Here is a 22011-nt window from a genome sequence, read left to right as displayed (position 1 = left end):
ACTCACAGTACGACACTGCTTACTGCATGCTATTTTGGGTGCCCTGAGTAAAACTATGAACACAGGCACTTTTGTGCAAAACATCATAAAGCCTCTCTGATGTCCATTCAGAGTCCAGAATTAAAATGCAGAAGGCTCTAGCAAGCAAAATACAAGCTGATTTTCTTCTTCCTGGTGGAAAAATAAAGTACTCTCTGGCAAGTAACCAGGGTGGTGGGAAGGTAATTTATTTTGTGTGAGAGCATTTTGCAAGTGAAAGGGATATGCCTTCTGTTTAGAGATTAGTCAGGGAAAAAAAGTGGTCAGTTTAGAGCAGTCACAAAAGTTAGTCAAAGAAAAGAGTTTCTATAGTCTGGGTTTTACCCTCTGGCCATTTTTTTTTTCTACGTAATAATTTAGTTTCAAGAATCATACAATCTTCACACTGAGTAAAAAACAAATATGCCCAACATATTGGTTTATCTCCTAACATGTTTTTAGGGACATTAAATGAATGTCTTTTCTTTTGTTATAATTCTCTGTGAAAATTGAATATTATACACTAGCTAGTGTTGGGGTTTCATATGAAAAAATATAATAAAAATAATACAATTAACAAAACACAAAAATCACCTAAAATATTGTGGAATAATTATGCAACGGGTAATAATCTTCCATAGACATCATCTTTTATCTTAAGTGAATTCAGCAAATTTTGAGGATTAATTTAAATATTCATTGTGCCTTTAAAAAAAAAAGAGTATATTTGGTGAGAAAACAAGAACTGTGTATTGCAGTAACACTTTAGCAATTATTATGGAAGGCATGTTATGGTGGGATAACTTAAAGCCTAGTCTTACATCAATTATAACTCCAGGCCAAGAAGATTTCTGAACAGTCCTAAATGGGAAAAAAAAAAAAAAAAGAATATATTTTTTAAGACATAATGTGCCCTGCTAATGATAAAACTAAAACTAAAAAAAAGCTCCAAGCCACTATCCTCAAGAAAAATCGCTCTTCCATTTTCTTCTTCCTCATACAGTTTCAGAAAATTTCTATGTGGAGCTAGAAAACTTCTTTTCTGTGCTTCTGTCACATTCATTGTACCTTTTTTTTTTTTTTTTTTAATAAGTTAAGGACAGCTATGCAGATCTTAGTCAGATGTTCAGGAATTTCATGGGCAGAACACAAGAGATGGCAAAATGGCAAATGAGGAAATATGATTCTAGAATGGATAATGCTGTCAAACAACATGGTGAGATCATGGTCTGCAAAGATAACAGTTCTGGTTGATGCAGATGTGAAGTCTTGTACGTTGGCTATTGCTGAATCCCTGTTTAATTTATTTACATCTAGATGTCAAAGTCAAATTGACTTCTACCAAATAAATGCAAGCACCCCTAATATCACAGACTTTAAAACTTGAATTGAATGGGCTTGAAGTAATACAGGAAAATTGTCCACCCATCATGCCCATCCTGACAGAGTCAGAACGACTTGTTCTCTATAGGAAAGTATGGTATAAATAATCTGAGTAGCTGGATTTTTGTAAGATTATTCAGAATCACTTGTGAGTCTTTTGAGGATGATTTCCTGAAAACTTCTTGAATACTTTCTCATTCTAATGACTTTAGTATAAGTAACATAATTTCAGTATCAGACTGGAAATGAATGCAGTTTATAAACTTATATACACTTTTAGCTTTAACAAGTAGATAGATCAGCTAATGTTTTTGGTTTTTTTTTTTCTCAAATCAAAGCAAACATAATGTTATACAGCTTAAGGTTCTTTGACAACACTGTATTTATAGTACACATTATTTAATTATTCATAAAATTATATATTAAAAACAAGCTGACAGAGATTTATTTCTGCTGGTCTTACCTCAAGCATTTTTTTGTCTGCCCTAGAAAAAACTTGATTTGTCTAAATCTTGACATTAGATTTGAGTAAGGGAATCAAAAATGAACTAAGATCATATTTGCATATCTTCTACACATTTTATCAAGCTTCATTTTTTGTTTGCATGTTATAAGAAACAGGAATGTTTGGTGAGAACTGCTATTTAGTGAGAATGGTTACTTCTTACTGTTTATTCATGGTCTGACATCAGTTCTGTACAGATTGAGGTAGAGCAAACCAGAAGAATGTGAAGAGGAGACAGACGATCTCCTAAGCTCTGAGGAAACTGAAGAAGTGTAATTGGAATTCAGAGATATGTTGCTATCTACCACCTGGAAAAAACTGCTTTTTTGTGAACGATACTTCTCAATGACTTTCTACTAATAAAGAAGAGGTGATAGTTCATTCACCAAGGCGGAATTAACTAGACACAGATGTAACAAAGGGCCAAACCTGTTGTTGGCAGATGTCCCGTCAACATCCTCATTTACTGAAATGAGGATATCCTCATTTACTGAAAATGCTGGATCTTGTCACAGGATATAATCTAAGCAAGATGTGCCATGTGAAACAAACATAAATGAGCCCTAGAAAGCAAACAAAAATAGAAATTTCTTGGAAATGCTTGTTGAAGAGCTGATGAAGAGGGCTGGGCAGAACAATCACCAGGTTTTTGACAAGGTGAAGACAGGATGCAGCTATAAGGAAAAAGCTAAAGCTAGTTGTACAGGCTGCACCTTAAAAAAGTAGTCAAATGAAGGCTAATTCACACAATTATGAGAAAATTTTCTATCTCAGAAGAAAGCACATACTTAATCTCAGTACAATGTTCTCATGTGATCAACAGTCTCTGCTTCTATTTGTGTAGGCACCTTTTAATGATCGATCAGCAGGCTTTTTGATATTAACATAGAGATGAAATAATTTGGACTGCCATCCATGAAGGAAAACTTTTACCTTGTTAGCTCTTTCCTGATTTCACAGACCATATTTCCTCTAGAGAAGGACCTCAGCTAAATGGGAGAGTTCAGCAGAATAACTCTACTCATCACCTGAACAAAATTTTCAGGAGGTTTGGAGGAGTTGAGTGAATTTTTATTCTCTAATAATTAAACAAATGAATGAGTTTTTACAGAGAAAACAAGAACTAAAAAATAGGAATTTTATCCGTCCAAAACATGGAGCTTAAATAAGGTATTTGCTTAGACTTAAGAGCATAATAAATTTGGAATTAAAAAATATATATAATTTAAAGCTTGGTTACTGGTCAGCCAATTAAAACATGATATTTATTAACTTCATTTAAATATAAACCTGAAATATAGTGTTCAATCATACTTTATGGATATATGTGTACATGCCATAACAACTTGAAGAGATATTCTTAAGAATTCAGTAGAGTTAATTGCCTTTTATTTTCTCTTTTTTAAAGAAAATATATTCCATTTTCCAGAAACTGAACAAAAATAAAGATGGAGAAATTCAAGAGAATTGTTTGTTTTTCTAAAAAACAAAGAACACTGTAAATTTTTTAAAGGGGTCATTTTTCATTCAAGAAGATGCGTACTTTGACATTTACCTAATTGGACAGATGTAATAAGATTTCACTCTCTTGGGTTCAGTCAGTTAGCTGATATCAGAATAAGTTGAATTTATCCAGTGAAGGAAAGGAAGTATGGTGGGGAGAGGGACAGAATTTCCATGATTTCAAGGGGGATGATTCTCCCATACTACCTCTGTCCAGATCATGGCCTCTTGGAATTTGCATTTCAAATTTTCATCAAGATAAAAAAGAATTAGTCCAGGATAGGTAAATAGCCAGCACAACACTTGTGGAAAATGGAAGTGCTGGGAAAATAGAAGGAGTTTCATTGCTCACAATAGCAGGGAAGCCTTTCATATCTGTATCTCTGGAGACTCAATACTGAATTGGTGGGATTTGTGTTATTTGTTTTGTTTTGTTTTGTTTTCTTGTTGTTGAGATCTTTGCCATTTCTAGAAGGAGTTTTTAAGAGGGATTTTGATATGCAACTTTTTCTAAAGCTAGTCTTACTCATAACCACTTCAGGGAGGTATAGTTTCAAGAGGATCCAAGTGGAACCAAGAGAGAACAGAAGTGAGGCCTGGAGGGCTTCATAGGCTGAAATACAATCACTTTTTTCTTCACTCCTGAGAAGTCTCCTGTCACTATTCAAAATAAATATACGACCCTGAATGATTTTTTTTAATGTATCTTTTTTCCCCTCCCTTTCATCTTTAATAATTTTGCAACGAGAATTCCATTTCCACTAAAATATCTTACAAGTCACAGCTTCTGGAAGAGAAAATAGAAGTTACACATGAGTCACTGTAAATACAAAAATGCATGGATTGATCTATTATACTAATGAGATTCTTTTTAATTGAATTATCTGGAATCTATTTTAAAATAATTTTCTGTATTTTCTAATATTATTTTAATATTATTTAATGATAATCTTGTGCATTTTTTTGTTTTCTGTGTAATGACTTTTTTTTCCCAGAGGGAAAAAGGTTTAATGAATTGCAACAAAATATAATTACTTATGACTCACTTATTGGCTTGTTTGAAAAGTCTGTGGAAATGGTGCATAACCAATCATTAAAAGACTCTGAATATCTCACTGTAATCAGATCTTTCCAATGATATTTCCTTTCTCTTTTACTTTTCTTTACCCTTCCCTTTTCCTTTCCCAGTGAATATTGTTATGATAGAATACACTGTGTTTGGAAAATAATATTCAGATACTGATTATCATTTTCCCCTCTGTTTCTATTCCCACCATAAGATAGAACCAAATAAGAATGAATTATAAGAATTCAGAGCAGGTAAATCTTCTAGATGATCCCCTGAAAGAATGGAGTTTTCTTATTGTCTTACTATTAAACAGTGTTTAGATATAAATTGAATGAAATAGGACATGTCATCTCTTCTATATCTTTAGCCTGAGGACTCATGCTGATGATCAGATCCTAAGAGCCTGAATTGGGCTGGTGTCTGTAGGTAACTCTTCTCCTGCAGAGAAGACAGTGCCTATCATGAGATACAGCTCATATGTAGTGCAAGGCAGAATTCAGCTGTGAATAAAAAAATGTGTTGAAGAATAGCAAGACAAATATTTTTCCCATTTTTTTACATAACCCTCATACACTTTTTCACATACATGATCAGTTGCCTACAAATGTTAGAGCCTTTCTACTTCAATGTAAGTAGCAATATGTCTTAGTACACCCATTTACATGTAGAAAAAAATTAAGCATGAAAAAAGAAATATTAGAAATATCAAATGTATGTTTATGAAGAAAAAATATAACTGTGTCTGATCAGCCCCGTATCTTGCTGCATTATAATGTCCCAATTTGGAAATAAGTGTAAAAATTAGTACAAGAACTGGAATGGGACTACAAATCTGGGACATTTATGGAACAGACACTTATGTACAAATTTCAGTGGCAGAAAAGTAACTGTGCTGGATTAGTTCAGAAAAACTAAATTAAATTTTCCAATTTCAGAAATGTCAATGTGCTTTGGTTTGTTTGTTTTATTTTGTTTAATTAAGCCTTATGACATTTCAATTCTGAAAAATGAATGAAATCAAATAGAACAAAATAAAATGAAGGATTCTCACCTGAAGAATTCCATAATGTCAACACTTCTTCCCATATGCCACCAGCTAAGCTTAAATGATAGCTTGGAAGACAATTGTGTAAATTTTAAATCCTATGAGATGAGCTGCTGAGTAAGGATCCAACGTTTATCACTTTTGCCATGAGGAAGATGAAAATAGAATGCCAAATATTTTTTTTTTTTTAATGGGTGCTAAAAAGATTACATAGGACAAGATACCCTCAGTCTATGCTCAGTGAACCATCCTAGACCTCTACCTTGTTTTGATTTCTAGGGCATAGAGGAAAGAAGTAGAGATTTTTTTTTTTTGAGTTGTCTGATTTCTTAGAATGAAAAAATTGGGCTTTTGTATTACACCCTGAGAAAAAGTTTTTCAGCCAGCAAAAATGAAAGACGAACCATGCTTTGTTTAACACCAATGCCACCTCCCATTTTGTTTGGTTTTGGGTTCATTGGTTTTTTTGTTCTTGGTTTTGTTTTTTTTCCCCTAAGAATCCCCCTCCTTCTATGTCTTTTTCTAATTCAGAGAGAAAAATGTTTTCTTTTTTTTCTACATTGAGATTCAGAGGTAGATGCTTAACAAAAGAGAATTCAATAGAGTTTACAGTTGTATTCTGGACACAACAATTATACTAACTTGTTCTCTTTCATTTTTACCTAGAGGAACCCATGACTGGGTCTGTACCATCTGCCCTGTGTGGTGGGCCAATGCCTCCACCCAAACAGAGCTGTTGAAGGGGGAGTGTCCACTGCAAACCTCAGACTGCAGCATTTCCCAATTCTTTCTTTTAGGGTAGCAATGGGCAGCAAGGAGGGGTAATGGTTTTGAAGTAAAAGAGGGTGGATTTAGATGAAATATCAGGATGAAATTATTTGAAGGTGTTGAGACACTGGAACGGGTTGCCCAGAAAAGTATGCCTGCCCCATCCCCAGAAATATTTAAGACAAGGTTCGGTGTGGGCCTGGTTTAGCCCAAGGTGTCCCTGCCCGTGTTGGGGAGCTGGAACTGGATGACCCTAAAGTTCCCTTCCAGCTCAGATCACTGTGAGATTCTTTTCTATGATTCTATGATCTTTAAATATCAAAGACATGAAAGATAGCGCTGAGTAACTGCTCTTTGCAAAATGTTCCTATTTGATCTACGAGCAGGACAGGCAAATGCAAATGTACCTCGCTTCATTGGCCGCTGTGTACAGTCTGCCAATTAGACCAGCTGATGCCCTGATGTGAAGTCTACATGAGTAACAGCATGGAAATGCATTGACCTCGAAGAGTCAGAGTCAAGCAACAAGCAAGGCCTTGCGTGACAAAATCTGGGGAGAAAAATGAGCCGGTTAAATGAGATATTTCATGGTAAACTGAAAATATTCACAAAGACTCGTCCTTTTAAAAATGTTATCTCTTCATGTGTTTTACTCTTTGGTACCAAAGATTTTTTTTAATATGTAATTATTTCTATGAATTTGTGTTGTAAATATCTTTACCCACTGGAGAGGGAGGAATGAATATATATGCACCTAGTTGATAGTGATGTATCAAAAGGAAATTTAAAATATAGTACAAATATTAAATAGAGATTTTTAAGCTGTTCTATTTTTTGGAAGAGGGGGTTGTTTTCACAAAACAGCAGAGAATAAGTAGGAAAGTTGTGTAAGATGCTGAAATGATCTTGTGAGGGACAATTTCACAGAATTTAGGAAGCTTTCTGCTACTGGAGGACCCACAAGAATCAAATAAATAAAAAATCTGAGGAGGAGGTGCAGGGGAGGAAGCCACATCTCCTCTCCACAGTTATGAAGAAGTCCAGCCAAAATTAAATATGTGTAGATGATGTAAGCAAGCTGTGGAGAGAAGGTAGGAAGAGATCGACTGTTCTAAATTAAAATATCCAGTTCATCTTTCCAAGAATAAACCAGATGGAGAAACTGTGACTGGATTGGTCTGGACACTAGCCAGATGGAGGACCAGTTACTCTGGCAGCCAGGAGAAAGGGGAGAGCAACCTATGAGAAGCACAGCAAGGTTCCAGACAGATGAAGATGTGAGTAGCCCAGGAGCAAGGTCAGCCCTGCCTTGGGTGCTGGCCAGCTCACCCGCAGAAGATGGGGAACAGCTTGTGCAGTGGTCAAGCTGCTGCCTTCAGGAGCCAACCCACCTCCCGTGTCAATGGCAAGGCTGTGGGGCTTCACACAGGGAAGGACGTTGATAGCAAAAGCAGCTATTGTTGTCACTGGATGACTCTGTTCTTTAGGGAAGGTTAAGGGAATCAGGAAGCTCAATCTAGCAAGGATGAAATGGAATGCTTGGATTCTGTTGTTTCATGCACAATACTTAAGATCTACTTTTTTTACTTTTCACCATGGCCAGATAACATGCTTTCTGAAGTGGAAATTCAAATTTCCCAGTATTTTCAAGGTCAGCAGTAACATGTATTTTATGTCTAGTCTCAAATTTGGCCATTTTGACAAAAGTTTTCTTTGTATCAGGTGTTTGTAGGTGAATATTTTATAAGCTGTAAAGGCAAAGTCTTCCTTTCTCCTTAACAAAATTCCATGTCTGTTTGCAAATGCAGATTTGAAATCTGAAAGTTTGCACCATAAAACTCTGAAAAAATGCATGTGACAAAGGAAAACTGAGTTAGTAATCTGGAAACTAAGATACATGAATAATTGTTGTAGTGCGTTCTTATATTTTGTAATACCTTAAAGTAGTTGGTTTTGTATTCCCATGTTTTTCCCAAATGGCTTATCTCAGACTGTACCCCCCCCCCCTCCTTTTCCCTGTACTTGGGCTATCCCTTCCCTGGGATAAGGTCTCCAAAACCCCCACCCTGGCTCTCTGCCAGTCACCTCGACATCCCAGCCCCCTACCTAGAAGTTTCGGTCCAAGTTGTCGAGTGATTAGCCAGGGGCCAAGGGTCAACCCCCCAAGTCCTGCCCCATACGCTGTTTTGTATGTCTGTCCCCCCAGCACCCATCCCCCAGAGATACCTATTGGTCAGTAGGATTTTATCTATGTTAGTTTCCTCCCCCCTTTAAATGTAAGCTTCGAACATCCCCCAGCGCTCTCGGCAGGAGGACCCCCTGAGGTATAGGAGCTCCCTCGGGACTCCTTAATAAAACCTTGGAATATCCCCTGCTGGGAGTCGGCCCCTTTCCTCTTCCACCGACGTCTCGGTCGTCTCTGCTGCAACGAAGGCAACCAGCCTGAGTGCCCTCAGCACCCTCGGGGCACGGAGAGTGTCTCCCTGCAGTCGGCCGTGGTGGGGTCACCCCCCCCACTCTCTGCCGACCCGGGTAAGGCCCAGGGACTCGAGAGGCTTGCAGAGAGACTGGGACAAATAATATATATACATGTAACTTCTTTCATAGGTACCAGTATACTAAAAGTACCTAAAAGCAGCGTTTATCTGCTTGGTTACACTTCTGATTTTCTGTGATTATATGTAACCTCATAAAATAGATCTGCTTTTCAATAAAATGACACACACTGAAGTAGAGATGAGTATAGCTCTTTATTTTATCTCTCATCTTAATTGCAGGTATTATATGTGCCAGAAAACTACACGTCTTGGTATGCAGGGCCCATATGTACTGTGGAGCATTCTCATAGTTATGGCAGCTACCTGGTCAGAGTATGTAAGATCACTGAAACTGGTATGAAAAGGAATATCAGGGCTAAATTTAACAAAGAGTGTAGCCACAGCTATGTAGTTCTGCACTGCATTATATGGACTTGACAATTTTTTCCTTCAGCCATTGTATCTCCATTTTACTACCTCTTAGAACTGCAGTTTCCCAATAAACTTCTGAATCTAAACAGTATTTCAGGTCTCTGTCACCATAAGTCGGGACTGTATGAAGAAAGTAGGAGTTTCAAGATTTACAGCTTGTTAGTTTAAACTATGTTACAGAAAACAAAATCAAATCGCATGTGCCATTGCAAGCTCTGTATTAAAAGTATGCTCCAGGCCTGACCTGCAGAGAATAATTGCTCCATAGTCTCTCACACGGCTCTATAATAACTAAAAAAAGAAAAAAAATCTACTATGCCTACGTCTAACAAGACAATCAGTTTATCAGATTTATCAGATTTCCATTACCAATGACTCAGTGCCTGACTTTCAGTCAGTGAGTGATTACATAAATGCCTTATAAATGGACTATATCCTAGGACCTCCTTTTTCAAGAAAGCAAACTCAGCCTTTGAGCTGTGCAGAATAAGATCATTGCTAGTTATGGGCTACAGGTTTTGTGGTGAGGAAACATCACATGCTCTAGGATTTACCATGCTTTGCCTGGATTCATGTCTGAAAACCTTTTTTTTTAGCTTATTTAACAATAAAAGAGGTTATCCAATGATCAGTTTAATAATTATCTGACTTTGTTTTCTCTTTCTTTGGGTTGTAAAATTGTGTAGCTGTGTATAGACATGCATTTTTGTGTATAGCTCTACACACTTTGATAGCTGCTTGATATCCATATTCAGCAGCTGTGTTTGGTGCAGACTGAACTCTCTATGACCCCGGAGTGAAATGCTGCATGGAAAAGGAGAGACACAGCATAAGAGAAGAAACCTTAAAATTATGGGCAGGGGATGGTGCCAGAGCTGCTTATGAGGAGGATGCAACCGGTGACATGCCGATGTTTATGAGGAGGATGTAACCTGGTGACCTGGGTAAACATGTAAAACATGCATAGATAGTGCGCTTGGATCAGACATGGTCCTGCAGACCAATGAAGAAAGTTCAAGATACTACAAATGGGGAAAAAAAATAAAAGAAAAAGCACCTCAAGCAGTGAGGGGGAAGATGTTAACCATCCCAAGAGTCAGGTACTTACAGAGAAAGGCTTCAGATGCTGATGCTTCAATGCAAAATTTCCTTTAACCCTCGCTGAAGCTACTGACCTTAGCACACAGCAGGCCACTAGAAATGATGATCACTTCACCAGAAAAATTAAGTGAACATACCAGGAAATTTGAGCACAGTAATTTTAATTGTCCATATTTTGAACTATGACTTATTAATATGGTTATTGTGATGATATTAGTTATTTTTTCATTTTACTCTTGAGACTATAATTTGAAAAAAAAGTTCTTGATTTTTAAGAGAATATGTTTGTTGCCCTTTGTTTATAACAAGGTTTGAGACTGATTAATTCCAAAGGCATTTACGCAGCCCATTCTACAAATCAGGTGCACCAAACAATCTGGTAGCACAAGTATGCATTTACCACAGTGTTTTTGAATTTGAGATTCTCTGTTACTCAAAAGATAATATTTTCCCTACAGCACAAAGATTTTGAAGCAGTTAAGGAAAAAAGGTAAATGCTTATAAGTAGATATTTATATGTCTTTGCTCAGCATTCTGAACATAGGAAAAACTTAGTTCACACACAGGAAAACCCAATACAATAATAAAAGAAAAAGTGTTGCCTTCTCATTTCAGCTAAGAGATTCAAGAGGAAGATTTAGGAGGGTGTTTATAACTTTAGATTTGCAATCTCTTCCTAGGTCGAAGCATATATTCTGCATGTTTAATTATTGCTATGAATAAAGTAATTTTCATTAATTTAATACCTTCAATTTTATAATTATAAGCAGTAAACTGAGTTCATAAAAAAATGATATGCAAACAACATATCACATCAATTGGATGATGTATAAACTGATAGCTTCTCCTGCATCATAAAACTTTCTGGAACCTACATTTCTAGGAACATTAGCATTCAAACGTTTCTTCTTCAATGCAATAAATAAATTTTGTTTTCAGTCTAGTAATGATATTTCCAGAGGAAGTTATTTCATTACATATCACAGATTATTTTTTCTCAATTAATTTATCTGACTAACCAGATACAATAGGTTTATAAAATATTATATGCCATTAGGAATTTTCCAAAAGATCATATTCAGCAAAAGTAGAAACAAAGTATACAGAATAATACCCTAATATTCATCAAACAAAGCAATAAGTCTTTCTCATCTTCCTTTTTCAATGTGACCTAATACTTACAGATTATAGCATTGTAATTTTTATACATAAACTTTTACAATCATTCTTAAAATAAGAAATATAGAAAGGGAATGCAGAGAGGTTCAAAATGTAATTTGTGGCTAATAAAATTAACACAGGAATATTACAAGAAATAATATTCATTCTCTAGAGGTCAATGATACAGCATTTCATTTTTAGTTGTATTCGACTTTCTGCCCTTTTTGCTTCAAATGCAAATATATTGTCATAAACTAATTCACTCTTTCATGTTAGATCTTTACCATTTGATTTAATTTCATAAAACCTTCAAACTACTAGAAATGCAATTCTGTAAAAAAAATAAGGGTACTGCTCAAGAAATAAATTTATTCTGAAGTGTTACCCCAGAAGGTTAACAATATTATTAGTTTTTCCTAGTATGAACAGTAATGTCAAAGAGACTCTAAGAAATAGTATTTTCACTGTGTTAAGTATCATAGCCAAAGACAAAAAAGTTCCTTCATGCAAAAAGATATATATCCTAAATATTTTAATTAAAAATCAGAGGTTCTGATGATCTTTTTAAAGGTTGTCTGATATTCATAAATTAAAGACAAGAACTCATCATCTGTATTTGATCTGTTTATTTTGAGAATAATCAGGGAAATGCAAAAAAAAAGATATTGTTTCAACAACAACAACAACAACAACAACAAAAAACGTAAAAAACCAAACAATTTTAAAAAAAATATCCAAAAATAAAAAATCTTGGATAAATTTGTATGTCCATAACACAGCACTTCCAGTACAGAGAAATTACCATCTTTGAATTTACCAAAGATGAGTCTGTGAGTCTGAAAATCTAAAGATTTTCTAAGAGCTTATGGATGCATAAGAGTTTGAATATTCTGTTTAGTGACTGTAGCAGGTCAGGAACAGGTAGAAAATGTTCTGAGACCTCAGCTTCTGTGTACTGCCATTCAGGAAGCATAGCTACAAGCACAAATGAAAACTATATATTCATAGATATTTTTAAAAGTAAAAAATTTGTGTACCTTTGCTTTCTTTGTACTCAGTTCTCGATTAATTCAAATTACTTTCTTGTCTTAAGGGAAAACAAGTACTCCTGGTGTTTTGTACAGGTAAAATGCATCTTAGCTGTGCTTATACTGGTGACTTAAATCAATTTCATACCAGAATTTTGCACCAACCTATTGTATCAATATTTGCAAGGTACATTCTTCCTATTCACTTAATGCGATATCCACCTCCACCCTTCTTTATCTATAATAAAAGTGACAGGGATAACTACTTACAATAATCTTTAAAAATATTTTTGCAGACCATGCATTCTTCTGAGAATATTTATGACCATGAATTCCAAGGGTACTTAAAATCTCTTTAGCAGAAAGTTATAATAAATGCAGTACCAGGACAGAGGTAATTGCAATTCAACATTGGAATAGCCACCTTGGATGAGGCTGAGGTCTAGCTAGAGTAGGAGCCAGTTTTCAACAGTTTGTAATGTTAACTGATCCAGAAAGTTATCAAAATGAGGTAGCTAGGCATTATGAGGTAACATGATTCTCTCTTCTTTTTCTGAATTATTCTCATTAATAGCCTGATCAAATCCTTAGGCAGCTTTAGGTTTCTTCAACACCTTTATCTTGAAGACAAAAAAGGTAAAAAACATTTCCAACAGAGCAGAGTAGATGTGGAAGAGAGGACAGGTTTTTCAAAAGGTGATAATACTTCAGAATGGCCCAAATAACTGTGGCCTTTCCACAGAGTAAGTAAATTGAAAATATGTGTCATAATTCCTTCCACTACGGTGGGAAAAGGACTCTGCACAAGGCACAAGGACTGGTTAAGGTGTGTTTCTTGAAAAAATAAAGAGCAAGTTAGCATCTGACAAATAACACCAATAAAGTCCTTATATGTAAACACTCATAAGTAAAAATCTACCATCTCACCCATAACACTGAAGATTTGGGCTCATATTTGTTCTATTTCTTGTTTTTGGAGAAGGTGAATTAGCAGTCCAGGGGCTGGAATGATTTCCCATATGAGTATCATAAAGGTGTTTGGCCCAAAACACAAAGTCTTCCAAAGTATAGCATGATAAATAAATAAATAAATAAATAAATAAATAAATAAATACTCAGATCCATGTGAAAAGTATTTACTAGAAAGAAACAACACTGCTAGGTATTACATATCAGTAGAGGTGTCTCCAGGTTGTAGCACATTTAAATTCTTGCTGAGGAAAAAAATGGGGAAATTGGTAAAATGGTTGTGATGATTTTTTTGGGGTTTTTTACCAGGCTTGAAATAAAGCAGCCAATGGAACAAGAAAACAAGGAGTGCTATTCGCATCATCAAATATATCCAACATGAGAAAAACAGCAATCTGTTATAAGCTAAAGCTCAACTATATAACAAAGGAAGCAAAATCAGCTGTGTAGTAAAATACATAGAAATGAAATATGACTTGACATTAAATTGGAAGGGTAAAAGCTGGTAATTATTTTTAAATATGGCACCAAATTAAGAAACAGTTGGTATTTGCAAAGAACAGATGTTAAAGATCATTATTATAACCACTGGCAATATTGTATCTTATAATATGCAATATACCAGCACATAATAGCATATAAGGAAAGAAAATCTCTGTTGAAAATACAGTTTTATGAGCAAAAAACTGTCCTGGTTATTATTAATTGAGATCCTAAAAATATAGTACATGCTTTAAGTAATCTAAGAGTCACACTTTGCTTATAAAAAGATAAAGTAGAAAAAAAGTTCTTCAATCTCTGTGAATAAATAAAGAAGCATAAAGACCTTTAAGAGTGACACCTCATGTAGTGATAAGTGGAAAAGAGCTTTTCACATCTGCAATGGAGCAGATGACAAACATCATTACTGTGAACATCCATATCAGCATCTAAGTTACACGCACATTTGAACAGTGCAAATGTACTACTCCCAAAGGGAGATGTTACTGCCTGCTTCCAGCCATGGGAAAGAACAATGTTTCTTGTACCCTGTTGTAAATATACTGGTTTGGAGTCCATGGGACATTCAGTTGAGACATTAAAGGAAAAATATAAAAATGTAAACCAGTATACTATCTAGCTCACAGCTTAGGCAGCTAATATACGAAACAGGAAGAAATTACTTGACAGAAATCAAATATGCATGCAAAACCTCCAGAAGAATTTCCAGGAAAAAAAAAAAAAACCACAACCTTTTTAAACACAGAATGTGTCCTAGCCTCAGTAATACCAGGGTAGATTGTAGGGTGGAGAGGTTTGGTTTTGTTTTGTTTTGGTCTTTTTTTTTCCTGGACTAAAAGGACTGTCAAAAGGTAAAAGACTAGATGAGCTTTGAGAAAGACGTTCTGGTAATTTTCCACCTTGATACTCTCTTCTATTTTTTGCTGCTTTGTCTCCCTAACATGGGTATAAAAAGGAGAGATTCTCTTGAGAAAGTATGCGCCTTCTTTTTGTTAAGGATGGCAGCAATAACTTCAGTACACACATTAGGAAAACAGATAAATGAAAAGCCAGGGATTTTCAGGCACTGAAAATACCTTCTACAGCTTGAACTTGACTTGGTAGTCCCAAGTTGTGCTTTAATGTTGCTGCTTATTATACTTATATTTTATTTGCTCCTTTCCTACCATCTAATAAGGAAACTGAAACTGCAAGGATAAAAAAGACAGAGAGGGAAAGACATACATAATGCAATTCATACAAAAGTGCTCTAAGTGGCTCATTTAGATATAGTTTTGACATATGGGCTAAATTAAGACTTTAAATAGTGCAATACATCTTTTAATGCAAAAGAAATAGTATAAATGGGACTCAATTAATGAGCGGAAAATGTAAAAGACATTCTGGAAAAGCTATAAATTGCTTACTAAAATAAACCAGCAAAATTAATACATAATGACTCTTGCAGCTCACTGTCATGTCCTCTTAACCACAACATCCATCAGAAAAAAAACATGCTTAGACCCAGTTATTTTACTTATTGAAGCTGCATGATTGAACACTTCGATGAGGATAATTGAAAGTCTCCTAAACTGCCAGCACAGAGCTAAAGCAGGACTGCAGATACAAAAAAAAAAAAGTTAATCCTTCCAAGCCCCATGTGTTGACACCTGTCCCTGCTTCTGAAGTAAAAACAGAGGCCTCTATCAGCAAGGCATGAATCCTCAGGGTGAGGAGGTGGTTTCTGGTGTGTGCTCCAAGCAGGGCCTGCCTGGCTCCCAGGCTGCTGCTCCTGCAGATGGATGGCAGAGCAATGGCCCAGCGGGCAGCCCTGTGGGAAAGGGAAAGGCGGAGAGAGGCGGGCAAGGGGCACATCCCTGCCTCACCCACTGGCACTGCTGTGTCAGTTTTCCTTCCAGGGAGGAGGGGAACAAGGCAGCGGGGCACAGTGCTGTGTGTCTCACCACAAAATGATTAAGACAACAGAAGTTTTTATTTCCTTTCCTGTAACTGTTGACGTTACCGCTATTGCCATCTTCTGAGATAAATTATTCATTTCAGGCTTCAGCAGTTTTATTTCATGCTCACAGAGGAAAAACTGATGAGGTGTTGTGATTATTTATATTACTGCTGGGGATGGTGACTTTAACTCTGACATTCAAAACCGATGTATAGTTCTGCTTTACAAAAGGTACATGTGACAGTTACCATGTCATCTTTGATTAGTGAACTACCATTTAGCTCCTCAAAGAACAGTGATTATTATCTTTTTGTTTTATTAGACAAATATGAATAATGCAAAATATTAAGATTATTTATGTTCTTTGATCTACTTGTAGGAAGACTTTTTCTTGTTACGGTATTTTTAATTACTTTTAAGACGATCTAGCCAAGCATGTTCTACCACTCTTAGCAGTGCCCTAGACTCCAATGAAGTTTTGTGTGTTTTTACTTAATTTATCTGGTGTCTCCCATAACTACAGTTCTAGGGCTGTTTTTCTTTTTTTGTCCTTTTCCTTCTTGATACTTATCATACACATGGTACTCTCTGATTATTAAGTTATATGTCATTTACAATAAAACTCTTTCTGAGGTTCCTAGAATGCTCTCATTTATTGTTTAACTTCTCTGTGTCTTCAAGTATTTATAATTTTACCCATTATTTTTTCATTTCTCTTTTGCACACAGTTGGGATTGGTCATCTTTCTGATATTTAAAAGATCGGAAGCAGAAATGAGTAACTATATGGGAAATTATTACGGAAAGCAGAAAAGAGCACTAAACCAGGCACAATATACCCTGATTTCAGAGTACTTTTGTGAATCAAAAGATCCTTAGTCTGAAACTTGGCAAATGATACAAGAAGCTGCTTTGGAGAAAGAAGGTGGGCCATGACCTTCAGTAACTTCCAATGACAATATACCTTGATATCTGTCTTCAAAGCCCTTCAGATTTGACAAACTCATCTTTTCACTAAAATTTATCAGATTTGACAAACTCATCTTTTCACAAAATATTCACATTATTTCTAGTCATCTTGTAAGCCATTCAGCTTGCAGTGGGCATAGCTGGTGTTTTAGAGTGATGGTGTCTGACAGGGACCTCAAGAGATGTTGGGGGAGGGAGGGATGGAGGGCAGGATTTTTGCAGTGATTCTGGAGAAAGTTTAGAAATTTAGAGAGACATGACAAGCATGACAAGTTATAAGTATGTGATGACATGCTTAGATATATTATCATCTGGAGACAGAACTGTCAAAAATTAAGCACTCATGATAAGCCATGAAAACATGGGCATATGGAGGTCTTCATGTATACATCCTGTTTCTGTGAGCTATAGATATGTTTCTCCAGAGGATAGATGAGGTCACATATGCATACTTGCTTTCTTGTAGCATAACACATGCATAGACCTGAACCTTTTTATCTGTAGTTTATCATAGCAAGTTTAGTTGCATCATTTTGCTTTGGTTACACTAATAATTTCACATATAAAGCAAATGTGTTTTTCTGTTTTTTTGGGGAGCTTCATCAAACTAACTAACATCAATATTAATTTTGGTCATTTACACAATCCCAGGGATTGCGTAAATGCAATTATTTAGACATAAGTTGGCATAGTGGCAAAATATGATTGAGAGCAAATATTGGAATCAGACTCCTGAATGGAGAGAAAATGCAAGCTTTTTTAAGGAAATTTAAAGATCAAAATGAAAGTAAGATTTCAAACAAATTAATAGAGATGCTTACAGATCATTACATCTGAATGCTTTCAAACACTCCAGGTAATAAGATTATGCTGTGGATTAGGCTATAGGTCCACAGAACTGAGGAAAATCTCACCATGCAGAACATTTTGAAAAGCCTACACAGTTATTGTGGTGTTTAATAAAGAAGAGTGTAATTGTGAAAAGGCAGTCTATTGCAATATATGACTTTTTTGAAATACTGAAATCTGCTAAGAACATAGGAAAAAAAGAGAAGCAATAAATGAAGGAGTAGGATAAAATATGCACTGTGATTTTCATAGGAAGACAATAATGAATGTCATTCTATATGAGACAGCATGAGGATAGGTATCATGGGAATAAATCTAGCAGTGAGAACAGGTAAGTTATTTCTTGGTTATAAACTGGTAGGCATTGAGTTAGGGATGATTTATACAGGAATTTACAATGTGATGTAGCAAAAAAAAAATTGATGGTGGTGGAGGTCTGGATGCAGGAGGAAAGATACATGATAACATTTGGCTTTTAGGCCAAACTATTGAAACATCTGTCAGCAATGTTTCAAGTTCAGATGATTCAGCCTTTTGAAAAAGGAAAGACCTAATGATGCCCTAAGGTCCAGCCCAGTTTGTTTTTTCTATGATACCAGGGGCCTGGGATATAAGGTTATCTTAAAATTATGTCTTTACATGTCAAAAGGCTGCAGTAGCAATTTGGTCCAAAAAGTCAGTTTTCAACAATGTAATAATTGTCCTCGGCCAAATTTTCTACCAGTTATCCAAGAAGTAGAGACTGATTTATACTGCATGGGTGAGCATGTTTTTAAGGTCCAGTAATTCTTAAACCCATTGAATGAAATGTGGAAGGAAGGATCTTTTCTTTCAAAATTTATTTCTCTATACTTCTCTGAAATATTTTAAATCTTCTTATGTCATTTGCCTTAGACTGTGCCTTTTTTCCCCCGTACTTGTGCCACTGTAAGCTCTTATCAACATCAGATAACCTGGCACCAGAACTGGTATGAAGACAGTGATTTTGATTTGCACTAGTGTCTACAGCAGCTGGACCTCATATGAAACTCTGTTCCCATTCTGACTTGATTATAAAATGGGTAAAAACATAACATTTTCAGTTCTTGCTAGATAACGAAGAGAGTCTAGTGAGGGCTGCCCTCAAGTTTTATGTTTACATCCAATCTTTATTTCTGAAAATCAGTGAAATAGAAGAATCATCAATTTTTCTTCCTTCAGAGAATTTGATTCAGTTCTGGATTAATATTAATTTAAAAACATTCCTGAGGCTTCAGACACTGGGCCGTCAGATAGAAATTACAGTTTTAGAAATCTGCCAATGCATGTGCCATTCACATCTACACAGAATAAAGTAACTATGTCAAGTCAACCAAACAAAAGAAAAAGGTGGGAAATTTACTTCACATATTTACAAAAATACATCTATTTTTACACCACCAAATATTTGAGAGTAGAGAAGTGATGTCGGAGCATGAGGCTGATTTTTAATATGCAAGTAAGTTCATCCATTTTAAACAAAAAAACTTTGCACTACTCCCAAATGCTTTTTCTGCTCGAAGATAAATAGCCTAATGGCACTTATGGAATATCCTAAAGTGCTTTACATCAACAAAAGTTACTATCATAGGTATTTGAGTGAATTTTTACTTCACATTGAATTATTATTTATGTCATCCCCTGCAGATATATGACTCCTCTACAACGTATTTTCATAAAGATTTAATAGGTTATTCCTAATGAGTTGGCTTCCTTCTTTCTTTGCAGCTTTTTCCCATAGTAAAACTTGTTACTGGAAAAAAACACATTTTTAAAACAGTATACCTCAGCGATAAGTTTTTTAGTGAAGAGTGTGTTTCTGAACTGTTAGCAGAGCAATACTTAGGAGATAATATCTCATAAAGGTTGGAGTGCTCTCTATTTTTCATGTGGTAGTATAATAAGAAACCACATGACAGGCTGGGAGGAAGAACCTTGAAGTGATAGCTACCTGAATAGAAATGAGAAATGGGGGGAAAGAAGTTGCGTGACCTTGCTCTGTCATATGTGTGTCATACTCCAGGAGCAACAATCAATTCTAGTAGGACACAGGCACTTGCCTTAGTGACCTCAAATTGCTAGTGCTGGTGGGAGTCAGTTACTGCTGCAAAGAACAGAAAAAGAGGTGGACTGATGATAAATAACAGAGAAAGGAGGATGAAAAAAGAAAACAGCTGGATAGAAATCTCCAGACAGCATGAATCCTTGGAGAAGGATGGTTGGCCCAGTAAGTGTCATATTTCCTGACACTTTCACTTTTTTTTTCTTTCTTTCTTTCTTTCTTTCTTTCTTTCTTTCTTTCTTTCTTTCTTTCTTTCTTTCTTTCTTTCTTTCTTTCTCTTTCTTTCTTTCTTTCTTTCTTTCTTTCCTTCTTTCTTTCTTTCTTTCTTTCTTTCTTTCTTTCTTTCTTTCTTTCTTTCTTTCTTTCTTTCTTTCTTTCTTTCTTTCCTTCTTTCTTCCTTCCTTCCTTCCTTCCTTCCTTCCTTCCTTCCTTCCTTCCTTCCTTCCTTCCTTCCTTCCTTCCTTTTATGAGGCTTTGGTTTTGTTTTTTTTTTTTTAATAAGAATATTTCACATTTATGTACAACCTACTATTCTTTATTAATTGTAAAAATAAGAATTATTCCGATGAAAGAACAATTGAATTCAGCACTTACATGTCTCTAACACAAAACTCGAACAAAGAAGTAGCTTAGCAATGTACCACAATGCTCTGCAAAGAAAAGGAATCTTGCTTTGCAAATGGAGTAAAGATCATATCAGATACACAATGAAATAACAAAACTCTTATTCTGGGTTTCAGTAGACTGTGAGTCTTTTTGAACTCCAGCATGGTCTGGCAGATAAGTGAATAATAAACTTGTCTCAATTTTCTACACTGTCTAATCTGTCCATTGTGGGCTTGATTCAAAGTAGAAACCTCATAAATTAACATACTTTTTACATGAATTCCATTTTAAAGCAAGAACAGAAACCAAGGAACAATTCAGTATTTGAATATTTAATGGCTTCTTGTGTGTAATTTGAAAGCAACCTGAAAAGGAGTGATCTAGCCCAATGAAGAATACTGTGAAGATAAAATTTAATAAAAATGTTATTCATAAAGATAGTGACAAAGACATAATGAATAAAGATATGAAGATAGACATAAATGTATAAAAATAAATATAAAAATAGACACACTTCATAGGAGAGAGTTTTCTTCTCCCATATGTATCCTACAAGAAATATCATGGGGAAAATCCTTAACAATATTTTAATGTCCAAGACATGTTCTAATGTTAATTTTCAAAATCCTTTATATTTTCAGCCTGCTTTACCTTTAGTCTCTAATGCTTACTTGCTTTCTGCTCTCTTGAACATGATGCTCAAAAAGAATATTTTATTTCAGCGTAACAAATGGTTTCCCACTTTAATTCTTTATATTGAACAAAATATGTATCCACATAATTCTGCTTCCTGAAAATATTCATGAATTACTGCACATGCTTTTTGGGTTTCTGTAATTGAGAAAATATGAATTTGCATGAGCAAGGGCTACAGTCTTCTTCTAAAATGTTCTTATGGGTGATTTGTACACTACATCTTTGACTGTCACTTGGTCTTGTCTTTTGTAGTTATTCCCTATTTTTCTGCGCTCATTAAATAGAGACAGCTTCATGTAGCACTGGGAGACTATGCCCTCTGCCAAGCAGCATGTCTCTGCCCTGGAGGATGCTGAATAGTACATCTGAGGCAGTTAGGAGGACAGATCAAAATCTATGCTCTTGTTGGGTTGCCAAGGGTACTTACACTCTCACCAAGCAGAGTAGGGTTTTGAATATGTTCTCTTATTTTTTTTTAATGACCCTTTCTCTGCCTATGAAAACTGCAACTATATCATGCTCTGCATCTAGTTTTGTGGCAGAGCTATGTTAAGGCTTATTTAAAAAACCAGTTATGGCAATAAAGTAAGTGACAACGCCTTGGAAATATATAGGCACACACAAATCACACTTGTGCATACACATATGCAGACATATTTGCACACAAAATCAGCAATGCTAAGATTTATTACTTCCTCCTGTAAACAGGGAAATTGAACACACACATTTGTTCTTTAACACGGCGAATATTAGTTAACAAAATATATGGATTAAAGGCAAAGATGCATGAATCATGTTGCCTGCCTGAATCATGTAAGTGGGCTCTTATCAATATGAGCAGGCATCTATCTGT

General features: G+C 35.5%; 1 protein-coding gene across 2 annotated transcripts in view; it reads right to left on the bottom strand.

The window, feature by feature from the left end:
* The window catches only part of LOC139605209 (cadherin-19-like), a 110910-nt gene that overhangs the window by 62480 nt on the left and 26419 nt on the right, over positions 1-22011 (bottom strand). The gene's annotated exons all lie outside the window — the stretch shown is intronic.

This window comes from Agelaius tricolor, unplaced genomic scaffold (genome assembly GCF_023055355.1).
Source record: "Agelaius tricolor isolate 1412-34295 unplaced genomic scaffold, bAgeTri1.0.p SCAF_2, whole genome shotgun sequence".
Classification (NCBI taxonomy): domain Eukaryota; kingdom Metazoa; phylum Chordata; class Aves; order Passeriformes; family Icteridae; genus Agelaius; species Agelaius tricolor.
The sequence above is the reverse complement of the archived record's forward strand: the minus strand, read 5'-3'. Positions and strand labels throughout refer to the sequence as shown.